Source organism: Microtus oregoni, unplaced genomic scaffold (genome assembly GCF_018167655.1).
Source record: "Microtus oregoni isolate MIOR12 unplaced genomic scaffold, Mior012 000024F_ref0000369, whole genome shotgun sequence".
NCBI classification, from domain to species: Eukaryota; Metazoa; Chordata; class Mammalia; order Rodentia; family Cricetidae; genus Microtus; species Microtus oregoni.
The window spans coordinates 12609419-12624409 of NW_024543083.1; positions in this window are offsets into that span (position 1 = coordinate 12609419).

Genomic DNA, 14991 nt, shown 5'->3' on the forward strand with positions numbered 1-14991 from the left:
GTTTCTTGCCCGGGCTGTCCTCGGATTCCCAGAGACCGCCCTGCCTCTGCCTCCGGAGTGCTGGGATTAAAGGCGTGTACCATCACCGTCCGGCCTGGCCTCAACCTTCCTAATTCTGTGTCTGTTTAATAACTGCCTCATGTCGTGGTGACCCCTCAACACCATAAAATTATTTTCATTGCTACTTCATAGCTCTAATTTTGCTACTGTTATGAATTGTAATGTAAAGATCTGTGTTTTCTGATGGTCATAGGTGACCCCTGTGAAAGGGTCATTCAACCTGCAATGGGGTCAAGACTCACAGGTTGAGAACCATTGCTTCCTTCTGTCAAAAGATAAAATTGTTGCTGGTCGGTGGTGGCGCGCCTTTAATCCCAGTACTCAGGGAGGCAGAGGCAGGTGGATCTCTGTGAGTTCGAGGCCAGCCTGGTCTACAAGAGCTAGTTAAGGGATAGGCACCAAAGCTACAGAGAAACCTTGTCTCAAAACAAACAAACAAACAAACAAAAGTTAAAATTGTTGAGTGTGGTGGTACCCACCTGAGAAACGAGGGCTGGAAATTGGAAGCCATTTTTGATTACACAAAAGAGACCCTATCTTAAAAACAAAACAAAACAAAACCGAAAAAACAAGTAACTAGCTATTATTGGGAATTGAGGCACTTTCACTGTAACAGCCTGGGAGTTTTCACTAGGCTGTGTCAGCTGTAAAAGAAACTCAGGTAAAAGGCTACCTGTGGTGCCCATTACCATACCAAAGTGTCTGCTGCCCTCCAGGCTGGCTCAGTATCTTGGTTCCTCCCATCTCTTTTCACTCCACCCCTACCCAGGTCTCCAGCTCCCGGGCTTTTGTTCCCTCTGCTTCTCTTCTCTATATAACCCTGTCATTTGGGCCAGGAGCTTGGTCTTCTTGGCCCCCTCTTGCCTCTTTCTTGGACCTCTCTTGTCTTCCCCTCTCCCCTTTCCTCCCATGGCCTAGTCCATTCTGCTGGCCATGTTCAATCTACTGCTTCCTCTGCTCTGGACTCTTCCAGATGTCGCTGGCTGTACTCTCCCTCATGTCTACAATAAAAACCTTCCCCTCAACCAAACCCTGGAGTGGTCACATCCTCACTTTATTCAGGCAGTAAGAGCAGGACTTGGCTAAGAAGGGATACAGAAGCAGGACCATGGCTCAGCTGTCCTTGTAGAGTTCTCTGTTTGGCTGGCTTCAGTGGACTGGAGTCTGCTTTGACTTTTGGGACCTTTTGGTGTCTCTACACCTTGACTCTGCTTTGGTTTGATCAGTTCCGTTGGACCTGGTATTCAAGCTCTTTCCAAAACACGGACCTCCCTGCGTTACGCCCAAATATGCAACCCCACAAGCCAACAAGGAAATCAAGAGTCCCGTATGTAAAAGCAAAGAGCCTTTATTTTAATCAAGTTTGCAAACTCGGTCTCTCCGCAAGTCCAACGTATTGGAATAACCCTGAGAGCCCTGAGCTCAATTACAATAGGGTTTTATAGTAGTAAAGGTGGGGGTGAGGGATTTCTGAGGTTTTAAGACCCCAGATTGACTTTCGTCTATGGTTCCCAGGTGACTGTGCAGTGGCAGGTGTTTCTATCTACAGTGCTTGGAATACCAGGAATTTTCTTTGAAAGGTCTGTTCTTGGGTGGGGGTCCGGTGATCTCAGCTTGTGGTTCCTTCTTCAGCCAGGCATCATCTCAGGGTAAACAATCGAGACTCCATTGAAATTCATCGATGGCCAGAGTCCCAGGAGATAATGGTTGGAAGAAGTAAAGAACATCCTCTGGGTGACCTGCCCAGACTTAGATTATTAGGGCTGGCCCTCACACCTGAATCTTGGACACACTCTTCCCTCACACGGGACATCAGCGCCCCTCCCAGCATCATTTTAAAGTTTGCCATCTCAAGCCCCCTATGACGCTTGGTGAATTTGTGTCAACAGGAAAGAGTGCTGGCCAAGTCAGTTAGCCCCGTGGGTAAAGCCTGTAATCAAAGTTGGAAATGGACTTTTGGTCAACTAAAATTCAATAGATAGGCTAGATGAGAGAAGGCAGAGGAAGGTGGCACACATTGTGACTTTCTGTGAATGGATGATGGGATTTTTTTTTTTTACTATGTATGTGTTTTTTTCTATAAACCTGAAATTCTTTCAAAAAGGAAGAGAAGTGGGAGGCTGAAACTACTTGGATATCTCTCGTATTTCTGTCCATATTGGTAGCCCCTAAAGAAAGCTGCAAAAAAGTCCCTGACAAAAATCAGCTTAAGGATGGAAGAGTTTATTTGGCTCACAGTTGAAGGGTACAGTCCATCTGGGCATGGAAGTCACGGGGCAAGAGTGTGAGGGAGTTGGTGACATTGCATCTAGGCAGGAAGGAGAGAAAAATGAGCGCTGGTCTTCGGCTCTGTTTCTCCTTTGAAGTACCTTAATTTAAAAAAAAAAATCTCAGGTCAGAAATCGGGGTTCAACCTGAAGATCCGAAAAGCAAACAGCCAGCTACTGGCTCTTACCTCGACCTCAGTCTGAAATGGTGATCCTGCCTCCAGGAATCTCAGAATGAGATTGTCTCTGAGAGCTGCCCCCCCCCCCATTTTATATTCCTTTCTAGGGCTGGGATCAAAGGCATGCACCACCCGATTTCTATGGCAACAAGTGTGGCTACTGGGATTAAAGGTGCCTGTCATTGTGGCTGCTGGGATTAAAGGTGTGTGTTACCATAACCTAGTCTGAAAGACTGACTGACCTGTGGGACTGTTTTACTCTCAGATCTTCAGGCTGTCTGTATTTATTAAAATACAATTGAAATGGAGGCAGAGGCAGGCGGATCTCTGTGAGTTCGAGGCCAGCCTGGTCTACAAAGGGAGTTCCAGGACAGGCTCCAAAGCTACAGAGAAACCCTGTCTCGAAAAACAAAAAAACAAAACAAAACAAAAAAAAAAATGCCACTACACTCCTTTCATTCAGTCCGCCATCCTAACACATGGATTAATGCTGCCCACATTTTGGGTGGATCTTCCCATCTCAGTTTACACAATATAGGTAATCCTTCACAGAAATGGCCACATTTTTATTTCCACAGTGGTTCAAACTGTAGCAAGTTGACAGAATTAATTATCATAGGGTCCAAGGCTATTTGAGCAAGAAGCAAATGGATCAGTTAATGTATTCCTTTAGCCTTAGTCTGGCCAAGATTTCTGTAACAAAAGACCGTGACTGTGGTAACTGTGTAGCTTACCAACAGTAGAGGTTGATTTCTCAGGTCCTGCAGGCTGGAAATCCAAGGACACATAGCGACAGGGACACACTCAGCTCTGCTCTTCTCAGATGGCACTTCTCATTTGTCTTTTACTTCCATAGGCAATATAAAAGAGCAGTAACTGGGGCCTGGAAAGCTGGCTCAGATTGCGCACTGTTCTTTGAGGGAATCCATTTCCCAGCACTCCTGTCGGGAAGCTCACCACTGTCTGTAACTCTAACTCTAGGAGGTCCATTGCCCTCTTCTGGACCCCATCAGCACCGTGCTCACACATGCACCTTCCTATACAAGGACACATACAGATAACTTTAAAAATCCTATCTCTTTAAAAGCACCACTGCTGTTTATGAGGCCTCTGCTCTCAGGGCCAAATCACCTCCCAGTGACCTCACTACCTAGTGCCGCGTCTTGGAGGTCTAGGAGTCCTTATTGGTGTGTACTGCCATGCACAGTGAGCAGTGGATTTTTTTTAACTCTTTGAGTTTGAGAAGACACCAACATTTAGATTGTAGCAGTAATCTACTGATAGAAAAGCATTACTGTGCAACCTAAAAATTATTTCCATTAAAATTGTTACTTTGTTGTTGCTGGGATACAACACCATGAACAAAAGCAGCGTAGAGAAGGAAGGGTTTATTTTGATTTATGATTCCAGAGGGATAAAGTCCATAACGATTATGGCCTGGTGGCAGGAGCTGGAAGGTAGCTGATCATATTTTCTTCTACATATAGGAAGCAGAGAAAATGAACAGGAACTGAATTGAAGCTATATCTGTTCATAGCCACCTCTAGTGATGGCTGAACCTCCTCAAGGTTCCATGATCTCCCCAAACTGCACCACCAACTGGAGACCATGTGTTCAAATGCCAGAGCCTGTGAGAGGATGGTTCTCATTCCCACCATCACAAGTGGGATTAGTTTAATACAGATGTTCTTTTTTTCTAAAGAAACACTGGTATACAATGTTACATTTGAAACATAAACAGAGAACTCTCAACAGATGAATCTAAAATGGCTGAAAGACACTTAAGGAGAGGAAATGCTCAACATCCTTAGCCATTAGAGAAATGCAAATCAAAACAACTCAACTCTGAGATCCCACTTTTACCTGTAGGAATGGCCAAGATCAAAAACACTGATGACAACTTATGCTGGAGAGAATGTGGGGTAAAGTGAATACTTCTGCATTGCTGGTGGGAGTGCAAGCTGGGACAGCCGCTTTGGATATCAGTATGGCCATTTCTCAGAAAATTAGGAAACAGCCCATGACAGACTTTTCTGTGAAGCAGAATATTTTGTGTCCTGCTTGTCTCATTAGGACAGCATATTGTTAGCAGTCAAGGCAGGGGCATTTTCTTGCCCAGTGGCTTACTTTTCCTATAAAGAAAATAAACTCCATGTGGAGTTTCTTCGATGTCCATTATCTTCTCTGAAGTAGATTGGTGCTGCCAGGAGCAGACATGTCTCATTGTCATAAAAAAGAAGAACCTAGGTCATTAAAACATCTTAAATGCCATATTCTGTAGATCTCTGAAGTGTTTGGAGATGACCTATCTATTTAAATTATATCTTTGTTTGACCTTGAAAACATACCTGATATGACTACAAGTTCAATTATACTAGGTGATTAACTAATAACCTATGTTTCTTTATTATCCTAAACAGTTGATAACAATAATTTTCAAGGACTAGAAATTTGCATTACATTGTTAAATGAGCTGTATAGGTACAATACCTTGAACAATATTAGATATGTATGTACAGTATATTTTAACAAAATCTCAAATTTATATCAGTATACAAAATTTGTATACAATATACAAAAGTAAAACCAATGTAAAATATTTAAAAGTAATAGTTGCTTTTAAATAATAGATTCAATAATCTACCTTATATCATAGCTATATCTCCTTTTTTCTTTTCTTTTTTCTCTTTCTTTCCCTCTCTCTCTCTCTCTCTCTCTCTCTCTCTCTTTTATTTATTGAAACAGGGTTCCTCAGTAGCTATGGAGTCCGTCCTAGAACTCAATCTGTAGACCAGGCTGACCTTGAACTGGAGAGCCGCCTACTTCTGCCTTGCAAGTGCTGGGATTAAAGGCATGAACCATGACGCCTGGCCTTTTTTTTCTTCTTCCCGAAACAAGACCCTTGATTCTAATTTCCTTTGTTTAGCTTGTTTTCTGACCATTATCCATAACAACTTGTAGCCAACATATTAAACAAAGACAATCCATAATACATTTTTGGCGGGGGAAATGTGGGCATAGCTTTCTAGGCTACCTCCTGCTGACTGGGGACACCCATAATCTTATGGGTACCCAAAGAAAATTTAGGATTATAATCAAGTTTTGACTGGAGTATTCTGTGAGGCTGGATCACTGCAGCCAGCAGTCTTGAAGCTGTTCTGGATGTAGAACACAGAGGAAACTGCAACAAATGTCCTCTGAAACATTGATCATCTGGGCCATCTGTTCCCACTGGAGACTTTTCAGAGGGTCTTTCTTGTTCAAACCTTATTTTTTTTTTTAACCAAGAATGAATCCACAGACTCTCATTTCCTGAGGAAATAAAAGCAAAACCTCTTTTCCAAAGTAACATATCTTCTGACATAAATTTTGAAGTCAAGGCATTTTGATCAAACTTTATTTTTCTTAACCCAAAATGAATCCACAGCCCCTCACTTCTAATTTTGAAGGCAAGGCATTTTCAAAATACATAAATTGGATTAATCCAGCAACATTTATAATCAAAAGTCTTATAGCAGCTGTTGCTCCTTCCTCAGCACTTAAAAAATTCAAAGATAACACAATTTTATACAGTGTCCAGATTCTCTGTGTGTTTTCCATCTTTACATGGAAGCTAAGCTGGGGTGAATGGGAGCTGGGAGCATTAATTTTTCTCCAGAACCATGGTGACTAGGTTTGGGTCCCAGCTCTGGCCTGGGCTGGTGGCTAGAAAGCCTCAGACAAATGCCTTTTTTGAAAATTTGTTCCCCCCAAAAGATCTTCAGGCAGTCTTTATTTATTAAAATACAGTTGAAATGCCACTAGAAGTTATTGTGTGATTTTTTTTTTTTTACTCTTTTTGGCTTTTTGGGAGGCCCACCACCCAGCTCCCAAATAAATCCCACATGAAGGCTTATTCTTAGTTATAAATGCCTGACCATAGCTTGACGTGTTTCTAGTCAGCTTTCCTTAACTTAAATTATCCCCACTATCTTTTGCCTCTGAGCTTTTATCTTTCTTGCTTCTGTGTGTCTTATTTTCCTTCTTGCTCTGGCTGGTTGGGAGACTGGCCCCTAGTTTCCTCCTCTCCTTGTTCCCTTGCTTGTTCTTCTTTCCTCTCCCTCTCAGAATTCTTTGATTTATACTCCTTGCCTGCCAGCCCTGCCTGTCCTTACTCCTGCCTTCCTATTGGCCTTTCATCCCTTTATTGGGACCAGTAGGTGTTTTAGACAGGCACAGTAACACAGCTTCACAGAGTTACACAAATGCAATGGAAACAAAAGTCACAGACCTGAAAATAATCAACAGTCAGTATCGACATATATCCAATAAAATTACCCCCCCCCCGCTGCCTCCCAGGAATAAAGACTATTAACATCAGCACGCCCCCGCCTCTAGTCTTAGGCTTTTTTGTCATTACACTTAAAATATTTCTAAATAAAATAATTTCTAGAAAAAGGATCTGGTGAAGACTAGAGCAACTGCTTCTTTTCCCCAAACAAAAGATAAAAGCCATTTTCCTTTCCAACTTTCGCTCACAATCAAAGGATGTACACTAGAAAGCCCTTTAAACACGCAGGGGGCGAAGGGAAAACTGAAAACATTGACTTTTGTGGGCGTCTGCTTGAGCTCAGCAGGTGGCCAGCTTTCAGAGATTTCTCCTTAACAACCTAGGGGCAGCAGTCGGGAGGCAGCAGTCAAGTCTCCAAGTAAGTCCTGGCAAGCAAGTCCGTTAAAGGGTCCTGTCTGAGGGAAAACACTGACCCCCTGCGATCTGCAGTTTCCCCCACAGAAGCCTGCGTTCTCTACTGAGCGTCTCAAATGCCAAAGCCAGCAGGGGATGGCTCTGGGTTTCTAGAAGCTCATGAATATCAAATGTAGAGGCCAAGCACCCTCCTGGCAGGTGCACTTTCCTTCTTGCTCTTTCTGTAAAACCAAACAGAATGGAAGAGAAAGAAAGGAAGGGTGGAGGCAGGCTAGAGACCCGAGGAACTTGCATTAAATCTATTAGAAAATCTTTGCAGCACAAATGAGAGTTTTTCACTGCTGCCTGTACTATGTTAATCTGGCACTTAAATAATAATAGCAGAACGCCGTTCTCTTAAATTAAAAAAAAAATACAGATTTTATTGTGGTTGGTGAGATGGGTCAGCTACATAAGCCTGGCAACCTAACTGTGCTACCCAGAGCCCACATGAGCATAGAAGAGAGAACTGACCCTCATGACATTTTCTTATTTTCTTTTGTCCTTCACAAGTACTCTGTGGTACCCCCTTTCTCTCTCTCTCTCTCTCTCTCTCTCTCTCTCTCTCTCTCCATAAATTAAAAATAAAGTAATTAAAATACATATTTTATGTTGTAAAATATTATTTGATGATATTTAATGAGAAATATTTTTGTACTCACACAGACCAAAGTATTTTGAAAATGAATTGAAATAGGTGACTGGCTCAAAAGGTGATTTTAAAAACCAGCGTATAAAAAATAACATACCGAAGAAGTAATTGGAAAAAAATGAATTGTTTTAGTTTTATGTCTTGCAGTATACATGGAATTTTAACGGGTAAGCACATCAACTAAGGCAGTAGAGGTTTTTTTTAATTTAATTTTTTTTTTATGTGTATGAGTGCTTTGCCTATACATGTTTGTATACCACATGCACGCAATGCCCACAGAGGCCGGCAGAGGGCATCAGATCTCCTTTCTGAAGTTACAGATGGTTATAACCCGGAATTGAACTCAAGTCCTCTGCAAGAACAAGTTCTCAATCACTGAGCCATTTTTCCAGTCTGGAGAGTACTTGTATTAATTATTATGTATTTCTTAGCTTTTAAGAGAGATAGCTAGTCAGTTAAGATAAGGATTTATCACAAGGGAAGTTTTAAATCTTGGCTAGCTATATCATTTAAGAGATAAGAAATATATAGCCCCTGATCTCTTTTCCCAGTAGGATCTATGTAAAATCTGTCTGGGAAACCTACAATTGTTAGCCTTGTGTGTGCGAGCAGATGAAATGAAAAGTTGTAGGGCAGATTGCCAGGGAATTGGTTTTATTGAAAATGCTAGCTTTTTACAAACGTTTACATCTCCTGAGGTAGTAATAATTTGAGGAAAAAATGGTGAGGGTTCCCCCTAAGAATGACGGTGGCTTTTTCTCACCTTAGGTAAACATAGCTCAGGGTGCTTGAGTCCTGGACAGTTAACAGCCACCAAAGTCACCGCAGCAAGGACAGTGGCTTCCAGATTTCCATCTCCTGAACTTCACAGACAAGGAAAGTGAGTTTAGACAGGAGTTTATCATAGGTTTACAGGTGAGAACGTGAGAGACAGGTTGCAGCAGGGCTCCAGTATAACAGGACTGGGTCCAAACGATGGGTCGCCATTAGCTGCTACTTACAGGAGCTTTTTGTAGGTGTGGAGAGGTGAGCTCATCCGTCCAGCTGGCCTACCCACACGATGCACCGTTTGGGTCACACCCCCACTTAACCCTTCATGTAGCTGTGCTCCAGCTGTGAGCAGATAACAAGAAGCCAGACCAGGGTTCAGCACCCCAAACACTCTTGTCATCAAAAACAGACCAGGGTTTAGCACCCCCAAACACTCTTGTCATAGAAAGCAGACCAGGGCTCAGCACCCCAAACACTCTTGTCATAGAAAGCAGATCAGGGTTCAGCACCCCCAAATACTCTTGTCATCGAAAACAGACCAGGGTTCAGCACCCCCAAACACTCTTGTCATAGAAAGCAGACCAGGGCTCAGCACCCCAAACACTCTTGTCATAGAAAACAGACCAGGGTTCAGCACCCCCAAACACTCTTGTCATAGAAAGCAGACCAGGGTTCAGCACCCCCAAACACTCTTGTCATAGAAAGCAGACCAGGGCTCAGCACCCCCAAACACTCTTGTCATAGAAAGCAGATCAGGGTTCAGCACCCCCAAATACTCTTGTCATCGAAAACAGACCAGGGTTCAGCACCCCCAAACACTCTTGTCATAGAAAGCAGACCAGGGTTCAGCATCCCCAAACACTCTTGTCATAGAAAGCAGACCAGGGTTCAGCACCCCAAAACACTCTTGTCATCGAAAACAGACGAGGGTTCAGCACCCCCAAACACTCTTGTCATCGAAAACAGACCAGGGTTCAGCACCCCCAAACACTCTTGTCATCGAAAACAGACGAAGGTTCAGCACCCCCAAACACTCTTGTCATCGAAAACAGACCAGGGTTCAGCACCCCCAAACACTTTTCACAGAGTAGAATTTTCAGCTTTTGGTCAGAGACAAGGAACAGAAGTACTCATTTTTGAGGTCCCTGTCCTAAAACTGCTTGGCCAGTTTCTACCTCCTGTTCTCAGCGGTTATCACTTAAGGTGGGTTTCCTCCTTGTTTCCCTGCGGCCCTGGTATATGCCATTTCTTCTCTTGATCCCAAAGAAGTTTTGCTTCCTACTTCCCATGGCCCCGGTACACTAGGAAGACCTGCAGATTCAGCGATGTACAAAATGCAGAGGCCTCTGTCCTCATAAGGGAGAGAATTCATTATATTCAAATAGGTTGTTCAATTCTCAGAGGCTACAGAGGTTATTCTTCAGCGCTCAAAAGTGGGCTCAAAACTAAATCACCTCAAATATCTTCCTGAAGCTTAGAAAAACATATCCATCATGGGGAAATGAGCACAGTATATTGTGAAACCAGAAACAAAACAACGTTGGGACATAGTTATTCACAGTTGGTGTGACTAAGAGTGTTTAATGATTCAATGCTGGGGTCCCATGCGCTGCTTTGCCGCTGAAGACAATCATTAGATCATTCTGAAGAGGCTGCTGCGGGCTGCTGCCCTGTCTGTGATCCCTGCCTCGTATCTGTTAATTCCTGGTTCAGCAGGGATTGAGAGAGACTCCACCGCAGACATTTGAGTATAGATGCCTATACTACAGTTGATGGTAATTTTGCTAGTGAGTGTCCTTGAGTGTCTACAGGAGCAACTGTGTTTATGCAGTGCTTAGAACTGAATTTATGCTGGATGAGTACTCTGCTGCCGAGCTACCCCTTCAGACTGATATAGATAGATAGATAGCATATGCATTAAAAATCTGCACATGAGCATTTTAGCAGGTTTATTTATAATTGTCCCAAATTGGAAACAGCCAAGATATCTTTCTGTGCTTGAATAATAGTTGTGGTCTATCCAGGCAGATACCATTTGGTATTTAAAAAGAAATGTGTTATTAAGCCCTGACAAGACATGGGGGAAAGATGGAGGCTTATATTGGACAGGCTTCCCACTGCACAGGTCCATCTAGACAGTATCTTGGAGATAAAGATAGAGGTTATGCCTTTTGGGATTCAGGGGGGATGTGCAGATGGAGTCCAGATGTCTCCTAGGCAGTGGAAGCAGCGGTGTGGGCTTGGAGTAGCGCATTCATGTCATCGCTTAACAACCTGCAGGCATGGGACTGTCATTATTCCATGCAAACATCACCAGCATCTTGTATCTGCGCAAAATAAATGCAATGCAGATATCAAAGAATATTTACCACTTTAATGATAAACTTACAGAACCAGAGTTCCAGCGTAGTACAGGAGGTAGGGAGGGAAAAAGGGCCGAGCCGCTAAGCTGTGCGCCCATTTATTGGCAGGCATATGCCCGAGGCAAACCCCGCCCCCTAAAGGGGCTGTCTTAACCCTACATCTCCCTCTTTTGTCTAAATAAGGCAGAACTAAACCAAATATAACTATAAACAATAATAACAAATGATAAATATAACAAACAATATTGAGAACAAAAGTTTTGCTAGAGAGTAACTACAATTAAATAATCTTCAATTCCATCAAAGATCTGAGAAGGGAGTAAATATTACTTAACAAATGAGAGATATCCAAAATGTGCAACAAATGACAGAGACAACTGACTACCTGGGCAATCACCCAAAATCTCGTTTGCAATGTTGAGTCAACCAACTTTGGCTAAGGCCTAACATAACTGACATACCATTATCAAATGCAAGGAACTTTCTTAGAATTATCCTACCCTGTCTTGGCAAGATAAGACAATCCTGTTTCATATTTTAGTCAGTAGTTGAGGTATGGGCTTTTCTTAACCCAAAGGCCAGTTCTGCCAAGAAGACAAGCTCCCAGTGGAGTGTCTTTGGTGCTCAACGTTCTCTCGGGAGTAGAGTGGTGTTGCCAGGAGTAATTGTGTCTCATTGGCACAGAATTCTAGGTTAGATTAAAGGCCATTTTCTACAGCTCTTCAAAGAGGCTGAAGATTATACTATTTATACTAAAAAGAATCTCTATGTATTTAAAAGATCTGATTATCCTAAAAATAAATATGACAAACATATAATTCTCAATACCTATCTAATTTGAAACTAAGAGAATAAACAACTGTGCAATATATGAAGACAATGATCTTCACCTGTAAACAATGTCATTACTTATCGAATGTAAACAATGTTATTACATAAATAGTACCAGAGGTAGAAATGTACATTGTGATATGATAGATGTATCCATACAATATAAGCATACTCTTATACAAAAGTAGAGGTAGGAACACTCACATTCAATATTCAATATATCAATATACAAGAAACAGTACCAATATAATTTTCTAAAAACAGTAAGTCACAAATACCAATCATCCCATCAAACCAGTTAATCCCCCTCTTTTCTTTTTTTTTTTTTTGAATATACCCCTAATTCCATACAATATCTCCCCATCCCCTCAACCCTAAACCAACCACTAAAAGATGTCCCTAACCCTGTGGGCAAACTCTGTTGGGAGAGGGGACGTCGTCCTCTTAGATTGCTTCTAGCTGACATGGGGGCGACGTTCTTCTTAGGGCCCCCTGTGAAAGCAAATGATGGTAAAATCCCCAAATTAACCTTTGACTTAAGAAAATTATAACTAGTCTCTGAGTGTTTTGAGAAGGTCCGGCCAGAGCGTTGTCAAAAATGTGAATCATACGAAATTGTCTCTTGCAGTTGGTACCAAACAACAGGTCTAAAATTAGTGCTTTAAAAAAAAAAAATTCATGACGTCATAAAAACCAGATTGAGTTGATGTTGTGGGGCCCCATCTTCATCCTGGAAACTTCAAAGATTATTGTAGGAAAATATGTTGCTTGTTATGGGAAATTTAAACATTAACAACAAGGACATATACCGACATATAAAGAAAGACAAAGATATGAGGAAAGGCAAAGAAAGTTTATCAAGTATCAAATTATTCTTATTCTGTCCCGTGTCATGGCTCCTGACCTGAGACAGAAATTCTGAAATATCCCTTATTAACAGGCTTGGAATTGAAGAGGGACTGAGCCATAGTCCAACTCCAAAACCAGCTCTATATATTTATAAAGAAGTGTTCAATAAAACATATAAATATATATGTATAAAAATCAATACTTACAATATTTATAGAATTTTATTGTTGATGTTTAGTGGGTCGTAACTATTTTCCATCCATCAGTAATTAAATATTCAGGGTCCCTTAAATTCTTTGGAGATGAATATTTTCCTGTGGAGATAAGAAAAGAACCCTGCCCCCATTCTATCAGTAATCCTTATCATCTGAATGTCGGTCATCCTTGTGAATGAATTGTTATCTATCTTTTCCAAGTGACTTCTCTTCCTCAAACTGAACCTTTATTAATTTTGACGGTATCCACAATTTTTCCTCACCTGTGGAGATAAGAGCAAAACCCCTTCCCCAACGCAGCACATCTCCTGGCTTCCATTGTGAGGTCAGCACATCCTTGAAATAAACTGGTTGATTTAGTTCAGCAGACTTTTCCATTATCCAATGTCTTTCTGCAGCTGTCATTCCCTTCTCATTAGCGTTGAGAAAATTCAAGGTTAACAAAGCATTATGTAACCTATTTCTGGGGGTGTTTTCCACCCCTTTCTGTTTGTTCAACATATCCTTTATAGTTCGATTTGATCTTTCTATGACTGCTTGACCTGTAGGATTGTATGGTATACCTGTAACATGCTTGATATTGTAATAATCAAAAAACCGTTTCATTTTCCTAGAGACATAAGCAGGACCATTATCTGTCTTTATTTGTGTAGGTATACCCATGATAGCCATGACTTCTAATAAATGAGTGATTACTGAATCAGCTTTTTCTGAACTTAAAGCAGTTGCCCACTGAAAGCCTGAATAAGTGTCAATGGTGTGATGAACATACTTCAATTTGCCAAATTCTGCAAAGTGGAACACATCCATCTGCCAGATTTCATTTCTATGGGTGCCCTTTGGATTAGCCCCTGCTGGCAGAGGCGTTTGGTTATAGAAAGAGCAGGTAGGGCATTTCTTCATAATCTCCTTAGCTTGTTGCCATGTAATAGAAAACTCTTTCTTCAAACCTTTGCTATTAACATGATGTTTTTTATGAAATTCAGAGGCTTGTAGCACACTACCAATCAATAATTGATCAATTTCTGCATTACCTTGTGCTAGAGGACCTGGCAGACCCGTATGGGATCGAATGTGTGTTATGTACATAGGGCAAAGCCTGTTCCTGATCAAATCTTGAACCTGGATAAACAATGAGGTTAGTTCTGTATCAACAGGTATAAATTCAGCAGTTTCAATATGTAAAATAACTCTTTCTGCATATTGTGAATCAGTAACTATATTAATAGGTTCTTTAAAATCTCTTAGTACCATAAGAATGGCATATAATTCTGCCTTCTGGACAGAATCATAAGGACTTTGTTCCACCTTACCCAAGTCTTCTGATTTGTAACCTGCCTTCCCTGATTTATTGGCATCAGTATAGAATGTACGGGCTCCAGTTATTGGAGCATCACGGACTATTCGAGGAAGGATCCAAGTTCTCTTTATGAAGTTGAGCCGCTTGCTTTTTGGATAGTTGTTATTAATGTCTCCCAAAAAATTAGCACAAGCTCTTTGCCATGGTTCATTATCTTCCCATAATTTCTTTAGTTCATCAGCAGTGAAAGGCACTATAATTTCTGTTGGGTCTATGCCTGCTAGTTGACGAAGTCTCAGCTTGCCTTTTATAATTAACTCAGAGACTTTTTCCACATAAGTTTTCAGTTTCTTACTTGGTTTATGTGGTAAAAAGATCCATTCCAAGATAATATCATCTCTCTGCATTAAAATTCCTGTAGGAGAAATTTTTGATGGTAATATGACAAGAATACAATCGAGCTCTGGATTCACTCTGTCCACATGTGCCTGTTGTAATTTCTCCCCAATCATTGTCAGTTCCTTTTCTGCTTCAGCTGTTAATTCTCTGGGACTGTTCAAATCTTTATCACCATTCAAGGTCTTGTTCAAATGAATTATTATATCAGGTGATATCCCAATAGCTGGTCGTAAACTGGAAATGTCTCCTAACAGTCTTTGAAAGTCATTAAGAGTCCGTAGGCGATCTCTCCGAATTTGTGCCTTCTGTGTCTTAATTTTTTGCAAACCTATTCTATAACCTAAATAATTAACAGAATCTCCCTTCTGAATCTTTTCAGGAG